Raw genomic sequence first — 12,139 nt, forward strand, 5'->3', positions numbered from 1 at the left:
ACCACTGTGCAGGCTGGTGGTGGTGGTGTAATGGTGTGGGGGATGTTTTCTTGGCACACTTTAGGCCCCTTAGTGCCAATTGGGCATCGTTTAAATGCCACGGCCTACCTGAGCATTGTTTCTGACCATGTCCATCCCTTTATGGCCACCATGTACCCATCCTCTGATGGCTACTTCCAGCAGGATAATGCACCATGTCACAAAGCTCGAATCATTTCAAATTGGTTTCTTGAACATGACAATGAGTTCACTGTACCAAAATGGCCCCCACAGTCACCAGATCTCAACCCAATAGAGCATCTTTTGGATGTGGTGGAACGGGAGCTTCGTGCCCTGGATGTGCATCCCACAAATCTCCATCAACTGCAAGATGCTATCCTATCAATATGGGCCATCATTTCTAAAGAATGCTTTCAGCACCTTGTTGAATCAATGCCACGTAGAATTAAGGCAGTTCTGAAGGCGAAAGGGGGTCAAACACAGTATTAGTATGGTGTTCCTAATAATCCTTTAGGTGTGTGTATACGTTTTTGGGCAAATTATATGAATAATGTGAATATTGTACACCAAACACACAAAAAGATCGTCTGAAAAAGAAAAAAAATCCTGTGTCTCCAAAGAGATGTTTTGGTCTTGATGATGAAATGATGTAGTGGAATTAGTAGGCTTGTGCACTCTTGACTCTCACGTTATTTACACAACCCTGTCATTATCCTTGATCCAGAGCCAGCAAACATTTGTTCATTGTTGTGTAAAACTAATTTGCTGCCAGCAGATACATTGGCAGACACATTTACACAGGAGTGTAAATGTACTGTGGGTCAAATCCTTATCTATAGCAGAAGATCACTGACATGGGAAAAGTTCATTAACCTGTGTACTTCAACACAACCATCAGTTTCAGCCCTTAGGCAGCCTGCATTTATGCAGCCATGGTATTTGGATGTGTCTGGATTTGCTTGATCATTAGGGATGAACTTTGATGCTCATATTACATTACTGCTTCCTAGTGGGCACCTTCAAAAAAAAGACAAATCTATAGACACTGCTCAAAAAAAAAAGGGACCACTTAATCATCACAGTATAACATCATGTCAACTTCAAGGATATCAGTCTGTCCAGTTAGGAAGCAAAAGCAACTCTTGTTTTGGTGCAGAAGAAAGTGACAGCAGATGCACTGGAAAGGCAACAACGAGAAAACCCCCAAAGGGAATAGTTTTGCAGGTGGTGGCCACAGACAATTGCTCTCTCCTTATTCCTGACTGATTACTCTCTAGTTTTGTATTTTGCTAGTGTCCTTGTCACTACTGGTAGCATGAGGCAGTACCTGCAGCCCATTCAGGTTGCACAGGTAGTCCAGCTCCTCTAGGATGGCAAACAGGTTTGCTGTGCACAGTCCAGCAGTCTCAGGAGCATGGAGGACATACCAGGAGACAGTTTGTTACACAAGGAGAGCTGGACAGGGTGATGGAAGGGCATCAACCCAGCAGCAGGACTGGTATCTGCTCATTTGTGTGAGGAGGAACAGGAGCACAGCCAGAGCCCTACAAAATCACCTCCAGTGGGCTACAGGGGTGCATGTTTCTGACCAAACTGTCAGAAACAGAGTCCTCACTTTCCCCAGACCTGAATCTAATTGAGAAGAACCTCTGGGATGTTTTGTATCGGTGCATCTGACACCGTCAAGTAGCGACACAGACTGTCCAGGAGCTCACTGATGCCCTGATCCAGGCCTGTCAGGAGTGCATATAGGCGCATGGGGGCCAAACACACTACTGAGTCACATTTTGTCAGATATAAGTCATGCAAGTCAGATTGGCCTGTGATTTTTTTGTGTGATTTTGAATCCAGCCCTCAGTTGGTTGATGACTGTTGTTACATCATTTTGTTCTCAAAGAATTATACATTGTACAGTAAAGATTTTGAACTTTGAACTATTTTGCTCATCAAGACCTGATGTGTGATTAAGTGTTCCCTTGATTTTTTTGAGCAGTGTATTTTGATGTGTTAAGAGGTGTGCTACATTAGGCTTCTCCCTTCTTAACATATCACTGTCCAGAGAGATGTGGCCAAATATAGACAAAACAAAACTGCAGGAGTTAAGGGTAAAACTTGATATCAATGGGAAACAGTTGTTTCCCATTGGGTTGATATGTTGTTCTGTTTAGTGTGAGAGGAAAGAATACTCAACTGGCTGGGGAAGTTTCAATATTTTGGTCACACAAGGTGTTAACAGAGGTTCCCAAAAGACGACCTCAGTTGACTCAAAGAAAAATAAAAGCTTAATTTGATAATTTTTTCATGCACAAGATGATAGACCCTGAAGTTAATCTTCATCTCCAAAGTGGTGGAAACCAATATTTAATCACAAATTATTCGTTCGTACAAATTTCACGCTTTACTTGAATAAATCCATTTGATGCTACTACTTCTCAAAGATATTATACTTTTCACTCCACAAAATGTATCTGACAGCTTTAGCTAGTACTTTGCAGATTCAGATTGTTAAAGAATATTCTTATGGGGCTTAATTGATGTAACAGGGAAAGGTAGTCTAACTTGGAATCATTAGCTGACCCACAAGTGTTCACTGACCTTTCAGCTCTAGCTATTTCTCACATGTAACTGTCCTTGTTAGGGAGATGACAGTTAGACTAAGAAGGTAGAGACAGTAGCTCAGGCGTCAGGCCATAGCAGATATCGGTTTTCTCTGGGAATCTGACAAGGTTGAGTCTTACAAGAATGCTTACAACTTAACAAAGTAGAGTACAACTCATGGATAGAAATATATTTGAATATGACGTAGCACTGGAGTCTAAACATCAGACAGACATTTGTTGTTCTAGGTTAAAGCCAGCTAAAGATGACCTAATAGGGAAAACCTAGGGGGAAGAAAGAAACATAAAAGGGACCAAAAGATGCTTAACTTCAGATTTGGTGTTGGCATTTGATTCAGTTCACATGTTCTATGCTGGCACTGTATCTTCTCGGATGGGCTGAATGCTATGTTAAGTCAGAAACTTCTTCTTCACATCTGAACCTGGCTCACAATATTTCTTCAACACAGATTATCAATACAAATTATAAATAAAACTAAACAAATACATGATGATATATTTTTATGAACAAAGCTACCCAGTATATATAAATATACTTGCCCGTCAGATCCACAGACCCTGGAATGCTGATTTCACTTAACGACTGCCTTTGTGAAGTAAAAAAATGGATATCAAATAATTTCGTCCAGCTGAACTCAGACAAAACAGAAATCCTGGTCATTGGGTCCCAGCAGATGGCAAATCAAATACTGCCATCTGCTGGTTCCCTAGTAAATCACATTAAGCCTGTGGCAAAGAACCTTGGTGTTTGGTTTGATAGTAATTTAAATTTCGAGCAGCACACCACAAAGCTTGTTCAATCATGTTTTTATCAACTTATAAATCTAGCAAAAATTCGATCTATGTTAACTTTTAAAGACACCGAGACCATTTTACATGCCTTCATCTCATCACGCCTGGATTACTGCAACAGCCTTTTCACTTGTTTTATCCAAAAATCTACTGATCGACTCCAGACTGTCCAGAACTCAGCTGCCAGGCTTTTAACCATTACAAAGAAATATGACCACATAACCCCAATTTTAGCTTCATTACACTGGCTCCAAGTATGTTTTAGATTTGACTTTTAAATTATATTGATCACTTTTTAAGCTCTTCACGGCCTCTCGCCTTGTTATATTTCTGAACCTTTAGTCCCATACGCACCAGCACGTACCTTGAGATCCTCGGACAGAGGTCTGTTGTCTGTTCCAGAGTCTCGACTGAAAACTAAAGGGGACAGAGCGTTTGCTGTCAGGGTCCCGAGGCTCTGGAACAGCCTGCCCGAGGAAATCAGGTAGGCCGAGTCAGTGAACTCTTTTAAGTCCCTTCTTAAAACAGACTTTTATAGGAGAGCCTTTCCCGATCTTATTTGACTTTATTTTATCCCTTTTATTTTATTCCATTTTACTAGTTTTATATTTATGTTAAACATGTATTTTAGTCTTTTCAATGTTTTCATGCTTTTATCTTGTATTGTTTTTGTATTATTTTCTTTACACTTGTTAAAGCACTTTGTAACTTGTTTTTGAAAAGTGCTCTACATTATCATTATTATTATTATTATTATTATTATTATTATTATTATATATAAAGTAGTTAAAACCACCAGCTGCAACAAGTGATGTTGGCACAGTAATAGGCACATCTATATATAATATTGATTATTTTGTGTAGCCTACTTTATGTGTTTAAGCAACACTTTGAATGCAGGATCTTTACTTGTAACAGAACTGAGTGCTTCTTCCACCACTGCTTGCCTGTGTTTCGCTCTGTTATCTGTTGCATTCAGGGGTTTACAAAATCACAGCCAACAGTAAAGTCTTTCCAGATGTTGTTCCCTCTGGGATAAAAGTCCAGTTTGAGGTGGATTGAGGAGGAATATGGCAAATAATCATAATAAACTGGAGATCACATGGACGATTTCGGTGACCTGTGTACTTCAAGGTCAACGCCTACACATTCAGGCTTCGGCGTGTACATTTTTGCTGCCACGGTATTTGGATGTGCTCTCTCCAGCGTACCCACACGCGCATGCGTCCCTGGATTGAGAGAGAGAAGGGGAACGCGCGGTGGCCGAGGGAAAGTGTTCCAGTAAACCGCTATGTCTGCCTGCGGACTTCATGCCAGTCCGACCGACTGTAAACTATCCCGTGCAGGTCTTGCTTCCGCTACATTGTTCAGAGGGATGAGCTTTTGATGCTCACGTCACGTCACCGCTTCTACCCGTGTGTGTGTGTGTGTGTGTGTGTGTGTGTGAACTGCAGGCAGACGCATATCTGTCGTTTTCGCACGCAGCGTTTGTCAGCAAAAGCAACGTGAACTTGGTTGCAACATCATTGTACAGCACTAAAAGCTCGCCCCACGGATTAAACCTCATCTGTCGGGCGGTACTGCTGGTAAGTGAGACTGTTAAAAACCCTTTCCAGTTGTGTGTAGGGAGGCACATAACAGCTCTGTCTGTAACTGGCCTCATTGGAGCACAAAATTTCATATTTAATGTGGCTGGTAGGCTATATGTCTGGATTGGTGATTACTCCTGGTTTATTCCGTCTCGTTTGGTAGGATGGGTGGATGGACTTTAGATTGAGACAGAGACAACTTGGGTGACACACATGCTTGAATATATTCAACCTCAGACAGTTATTATGTTCCCTGTGATGAGTGTCACTGAATGTAACTTGAAGTGGAATTTAAGTCACAGTCTGGCACAAAAGCAGGAGTTTCCTGGATTTATTTCTCAACAACTGTAATAATCAGGAAGCCATACACTGGAACGTATTTTTGGTCAATGCTGATAGTTCAGAGGCAAAGTAGCTGCATAGTTGCATTAACAACAGAGTAACTCTTGTTACCAAGAAATGTGAATTGTTTGTGATGTGTCAGTCCAGCTAATTGCTGCAAAATCCTTCCACTTCATCTGACTGAAAACTATACACGTTTGTTTCCGATCTGTTACTTTACAGTAGTAGTCTGCTGTTAGTGTTATTTTCTTCCATTTGTAAGCCCTGATGTTGCATGCTTTGGGGCTTTGTTTTATTTTTCCCACATGGCAACTTCTCTATGCAGTAGTGACTCTGGTGTGAAGCACTCCTCCTTGAATCAGTCAGTCAGTCAGTCTGGCTGAAAACCTGTTAAGCTCTTTTGAACACAAATCTGCCCTCTTAACATTCATTTGAGGCACATTCCATCACTTGTATCCTGGTTTCTGCAGGAATAAAAGCAGAGATCCACTTGTGTAATTTAATTTAGCAGCAACAACAACAAAATGTAAGAATGACTAAGAATGGATATTATGAGAAAGGCATTCACTCGCCGTTTATATCCCTCTATCTCAGCTTTATGACATAACATCACCTTAGGTGGAGTACCAGAGACAAACACAGTTAAATTAAGGGCACTTAAACTTAATAACAAAAGTGATGGCTCTATACTGTGATCCCAAGTCCTCTTTGGATCAGAGTCTTGATGCTGTCTGGCCCTGTGCCAATGATCATCACAGCTTGACCAGGAAAGCGTATCTCACAACATAGAAAACACAACCGCAAAAGTTGTGGAGTGGAAATTTATTGGTCAGCCAGTTAATCAGGGTTACAGATCAAATATTTAACATGAAATATGTCCTGCAAATTAAACAGAGTGAAGTAGCCTACTTGTAGAACATACAATATGACCACCAAGTATTTTAACACTTAGAAATTATTAGACACTATACATGATTTTAATCTGAAGTTGATCCTGTCCTCTGTGTCTCTTTGTTATCCAGTGCACTCCTAGTCTGAAACGCTGAAAGTTGAAGTTAATGTTAAATCTTAAAGGCCAGAACAGCTTAGCCATTATTAACAGGAGATTATCAACCTCCCACAATCAAATTCTGTGAAAGTCATTGGCAATCGACCTATTCTGTCGTTTAGGAATGAGGACGTGTGGCTTTTAATAGTACTGCTAACTGCAGTTAAGTTTGAGGGTTTTTTTTAAGTTAACTGGTAACCTAGCAAGCAAATTGGTTTTCAGCAAATTGCTCAGCAAATATAGGAAATATTAAACCTTACATTGTTTGGTTGTAATTTAAGCTATAGCCTGATCTTTACTGGCACCAATGAGAGTGAAAATGAGACTCTATTTTAGAGGCATGCTAGCCTTGCTAGGCATAATTTTTAACAGCAAATACGAACACATTATAGTTAATTTAATAACCATTTACAACCTGTAAAGACAGCGAGATAATTATGGTTTACAATTATGGTTTGCTTTTTCAGTTTTTTTTGTTCCTCATTACATATAAATAATTTAGTTTTACTGCTTCACACTAGCCATGTTTCCATGTAATTGTCATGCAAATTTTAAGCAGACTTCTGAAATGTCACAAAAAAGAAAAATAAAGTAAATACAAAATAGTTACATTTCCATCAGCTGGTTTGGAGCGAATAAACCAGGCTACAGCAAGCGTAGTTACATCAGTAGTTGACGTTACACATGGCTGTAATAAACAAGACGTATGGGTTCCAAACCAGAAACAAAACCAGTCGCATGGAACTGAGGGCCACTGATCATAGAAAAATGGAGAGAGGTTCTCAGAATGTGTTTCGAGCGGGCAAGTTGCTATCAGATAGCCGACAAGACGGCAACAGCAGAAACAGATGATAAGATGTGTTACAAGTTTGCTACGTTAGAACTTATTCAGTAAAAGTGTTTCCATCTCCCATTTAGCGCATTTACTCTTTTTCAACATAGGCAAAAACCACCTCAATCGAGCGTAAAAACTTTTTTGTGAATTTTGCTGTTTCCATCAGCCTTTTCTAATGCGATACTTCAAAATGCGCATAAAAAAACGTTGATGGAAACACGGCTAGTGAATACTGTCCCACATCCCACTAAACTGTTTGTTCCAAAGTCCTCATTTAATGTAACTTTTCAACCTCAACCATAAAGCAGCCTTTCTGACCTTAACTCAATGTTGAAATAACAACTATGGACGGATGGATGGGTTGAGAAATAGTGAGCGTGTTTCTTTTAGAAATATTACTGTATTTTCAGGCTTTCGGTGTTGTATTTAGTCAGAGTAATGACTCACTCCAGCTTGAATTAATCAGTCTGGCTGATGAATATACATCTGCCCTCAAAACATTCATCCCTCTGGCAAATTAAAAACACAAAAGCCCAATAACATTGTACAGTGTAAAGATGGATTACCAGTGCCTGAAGGTCTCGGGCCCCAGTTTCACTGTGTGGTTTCTGGTAATTTCAATAACTGCAAATCTGTAAATATACAAACTATAAACACTATCAACTGAGATGACCTAGGGACCTATTGGCTCCTTTAACCCAATCCTACATTTTCACCTACTCTTGAGACAACTTTTTTGTTGGATGATCCTCTGTTAATACCTTTTTATTATTTAAGTTTAGTGATTTAATAAATATGTCTGTTGATTTGTTTCTTTGAAGGGCATGGGACGTGCACAATGCGTAGGGTTGGGGGTGTTAAAAAGGAACAAACCCACAGCTGATTTTTGTCCCAAGTCTGGCTGTCCTGGTCAAAAGTGTCTCCCTTTCCACTCATATGATTTGGCGAAAATCTCCGCACATGGGGTCTCCGAGTCAGATCATTAACTAAACACTTAATAGTGGTTCTTAAAATAAAGAAGTGGAACCTCTGATTGAAATCAGTAGTTGAATGTTGTCTTCTTTATGCAAATCTCATCTAAAAGCTCACTTTAATGGAGTCATTTTCTTCTACATTTTATGCTGTTATATCTTGAGCAATGTCTCTTTATTTTGCCGATAACAGTTCATTCTGTTGTTTGTGCATCACACTTTAAAATCATGTTAACAGGGAAAGTTACATTCTTCTTCCCTTATTTTTATAGAAGAGTGTGGTATGCAGTTTTCAGCTTCTTTACTGCATAAGCAATCAAACTCACACACATAACCAACACTGCTGCCAAGATTATAGGTATCTCCACATCCAAAGTTTCAGGTTCAAGGCAATTGTAAGCTCATCACATGCATTGCAAACACAGTCGAACAGGACATCTCACACCCACTCAATCGCCACTTCACTGTACTGCCCGCTTGGTGCAGCTACAGGTCCGTGAGGTGCAGAAAGGCTAACTTTGGCAAAAGCCTGGTACCTGCAGCCATAGCAGCTCTAAACAGGGTGACTTGCTAGGGGAATTGGCAAGTCTCATTTTCATGTTTACAACTATTTGATGTATTCTGTCTGTTACTGTTGTGTGAAGATGTGTGTATTTCCTGTGATGTACAGTGTTAAAAAGCCTAACTAACTTGTAAACAACTACCTGCCAAATTGATTGCAAATGGGATGGAGTGAAAAGCCAAAAGATATGTGTTCTTGGTTCTGTATGTTAGTGTGGTAACAGTCTGAGATGAGCAAATGGAAATGGTCAGCTGCTGCCAAAATACAACAGAGCAAACTTTCAACTTCCATTACGACCAGACTGATTTCCACAGAAGTGAGTAGGTCGAACATACTGAGTCACCAAAGAGTGTTAATAATCAAAATACAAATTCACACACACACACACACACACACACACACACACACACGCATCTCAATTTCAGTTTTGTTTCCACCATATTTCCAAATATCTGAAAACATATGTTATAACAAAAACTACATCTAATTTGTTTAATTTCAACATCAAAAAGAGTATGTATCGTACAGTATGACTCATATGCTGCTGGCTAAGAAAGCTTGACTAAGGAAGATGTAATGTGATTAGTTGGCATGTAGTCTTGCAAACAAGCAAAAATGTATATGTCAAGCTTTGCTGGAGTTCCTGTTGTGAAACATTAACTTCTTCTGTTTCTTGAGATTTTGGCAAAAACATGTCCCACTAAGAAAAGTGCTAATTCCATTGAAAATTAATAACATTTTCTTATTTAAAACAACCAGGGTTGATCATGTGAGGGTCTGCACAAATTTAGTTTATTTTTTCATATACTTAAAAATGATAAATTGTATGATTTTTTTGACAGCCCAGTACCCACAAAATCCATTGTCTTCGGACAAGAGATTTCATTTCAATTTGATAAAAAAGGAGGACTTTTTAAATGTACATTATATAGGCCAGATGAAAGAGTAGAGTGAAAAAACTCTTTAAACCTAGAAGCAGTGAATTTTCAACAATATTTACTCTTATTTTTTGATTGCTCAAAATGTGTCCCATGTTTTTGTCAACACCGTCAGATATTTATTAAAGAGCAATAAAATCAGGCAACTACATGGTCAACTATATGCCCGAGGACCCCCTTTCCACTCTCCACATGTACTAAATACAATGGTCAAACAAGCTCCTGTAACTGGCAATTTTTAAAATATTTTTTGTTAAGATATTTACTGATGTTGCTTACGTCACCACCATTAATGTGTCAACACTGTCTCTTTTGTATAGAAAGTGTTATTTGAAATTATAACATAAATACATGTATTTTTTGTAGAGGCCAGAGGTAGTTAGCAACAGAGGGAAAACAAGATGGCTCCCGGATACCACTCGTGCATGTCATGTTAATAAGTGTGTTTTTGTCACCACTGTCAGACGTCAACAGGTTTTGTCAGACGTGGTAACATAGTTTGACGGTGTTGACAAAAACATCCAAATCATCCTCAAAGGAGGAATATTTGTGATCATAATAAATAGTAACATGGCTTGTAATGTTTCATTGACCTCTATTTATATTATACATCATTTCCCCTTCTGTTTCTTCAACACATACTATAGTTCTACAGTATTTTCTTACTATATGTATCCCCAATGTCTAAAAAAATATAAATTATTCTTCTACACCAGACAAAACAGTTTGGGCTGATATACAATTCAACACAAAAGAAAAGTATTAATAGGCTACTGCCACCACAAGCTCTGTGTCACCACCGTCAGATGGATCTTTCTTTGTTTTAAATTTATATGGTTACAATCTGTTCCTACAGTGCAGCTGATTTATTAAATGCATGGTCACTTCGAAATTAAAAATGTATTTTTTATGCCCCAAATCGTTATTTTGTATACTTAATGCTAATGATGAATGTTGCATGATATATACATTTTTAAAAGAGCATATGTGAAATAGTACAAAAAATGAGCAAAAGTTAATATTCAACATTTAATAACATATATGTGTTCCTATGGTGCACTGATTTTAAAGCTCTAAATCATTATAAGACTAAATAAATAAGATTAACTGGCTTTTTATTGATAAAAACTAAGTAAAGACAGGCAAAACACATTTTATGAAAAAATGACAAAATCAGGAGGTTGCACCAAAATATTGCTAGATTGGTGAGATCTTGTATAATAAACACATAAGTTTAGATTTCTTAATATTACATTTTATTTCTTTTCAATATTAAAACCTGTTTTATCCAAATTCTACAAGTGTTACCCTATGTTCCGAGGCACTCATTTTTAGCTTGAGCAATAGAGGACAACCCTGATACTATAACTCCAATATTATAATATGGTTTAATGAAAATTTTGTGCATTTCCATGTGTATGTAGCATGGATTGTATATAAAGATGGATATGCTGGATATGGGCGCTGCCATTTCTCTGGTGATGTCATTTGGTCTGTGCAGTAGTGATCGGCCGACTCAGTCGCAAGCCAGGCTCTTGTGTCAGTCATGGCGTGAAACTCCCCCTCTCACTGCGTCAAATAACTAATTAAAACCAAACTTGAGTTTTACATTTACTCATTTGGCAGACGCTTTTATCCAAAGCGACTTACATTTGAGGAACAACATACAATCATCAACAAAGCATCAAATACAGAGATCTACAACTGACAATACATATTAATAAAAGCAGCAATAAAAACTTTTAAGCACTAATGGCACATATCGCATCAATAGGGTAAATACCTAGGGAAAGAAGTTAGAGTTAACAAAATGTGCAATCAGTACAAGATAATTGTAGGGGACAGAAGAAGAAGGGCACAGGAAGTGCATGTTAGATGTTAGGAGTTAGAGGTGTTATAAGAGGAAGTGTTCTCGGAAGAGATGAGTTTTCAAGAGCTTGTTGAAGTTAGAGAGGGACGCCCCTGCTCTGATGGCATGTGGTAGCTCGTTCCACCATCGTGGTGTCACAGATGCGAACAGCCGGGACTGGGATTGTTTTGTGTGAAGGGATGGCAGAGCCAGGCCGCGTTCGTTGGAGGAGCGTAGTGGCCGAGAAGGAACGTAAACTTGTATTATGGAGTTTAGGTAGATGGGTGCAGACCCAGTAGTCACTCTGTATGCAAGCATTAGTGACTTGAATCTGATTCTGGAGGCCACGGGTAGCCAGTGGAGGTCACACAGCAATGGAGTGACATGCCTCCTTTTGGGCTGATCAAAAACCAGATGCACTGCTGTGTTCTGAACCATATTTAGGGGTTTCACCCATAAATAGGGGTTGCAATAGTCGAGGCGAGAGGTAAACATGGCCTGTACCAGAAGCTGGGTGGAATATTGAGTGAGGTAGGGCCTGATTTTTCTGATGTTGTATAGAGCAAAGCGGCACGACCGAGAGACAGCAGCAACA

General features: G+C 39.0%; 1 protein-coding gene across 2 annotated transcripts in view; it reads left to right on the top strand.

Moving 5' to 3' along the window:
- The first annotated feature begins 4,649 nt into the window (after positions 1-4,649).
- The window catches only part of st3gal4 (ST3 beta-galactoside alpha-2,3-sialyltransferase 4), a 41,346-nt gene continuing 33,856 nt past the window's right edge, over positions 4,650-12,139 (top strand). The window contains exon 1 of one of the 2 annotated variants that reach the window (XM_046073946.1): positions 4,650-4,996. The gene's annotated coding sequence lies outside the window, so the exon portion shown is untranslated. The remainder of the gene's footprint in view (positions 4,997-12,139) is intronic. The other variant, XM_046073945.1, reaches the window with a different exon arrangement.

Source organism: Micropterus dolomieu, linkage group LG17, assembly GCF_021292245.1.
Source record: "Micropterus dolomieu isolate WLL.071019.BEF.003 ecotype Adirondacks linkage group LG17, ASM2129224v1, whole genome shotgun sequence".
NCBI lineage: Eukaryota > Metazoa > Chordata > Actinopteri > Centrarchiformes > Centrarchidae > Micropterus > Micropterus dolomieu.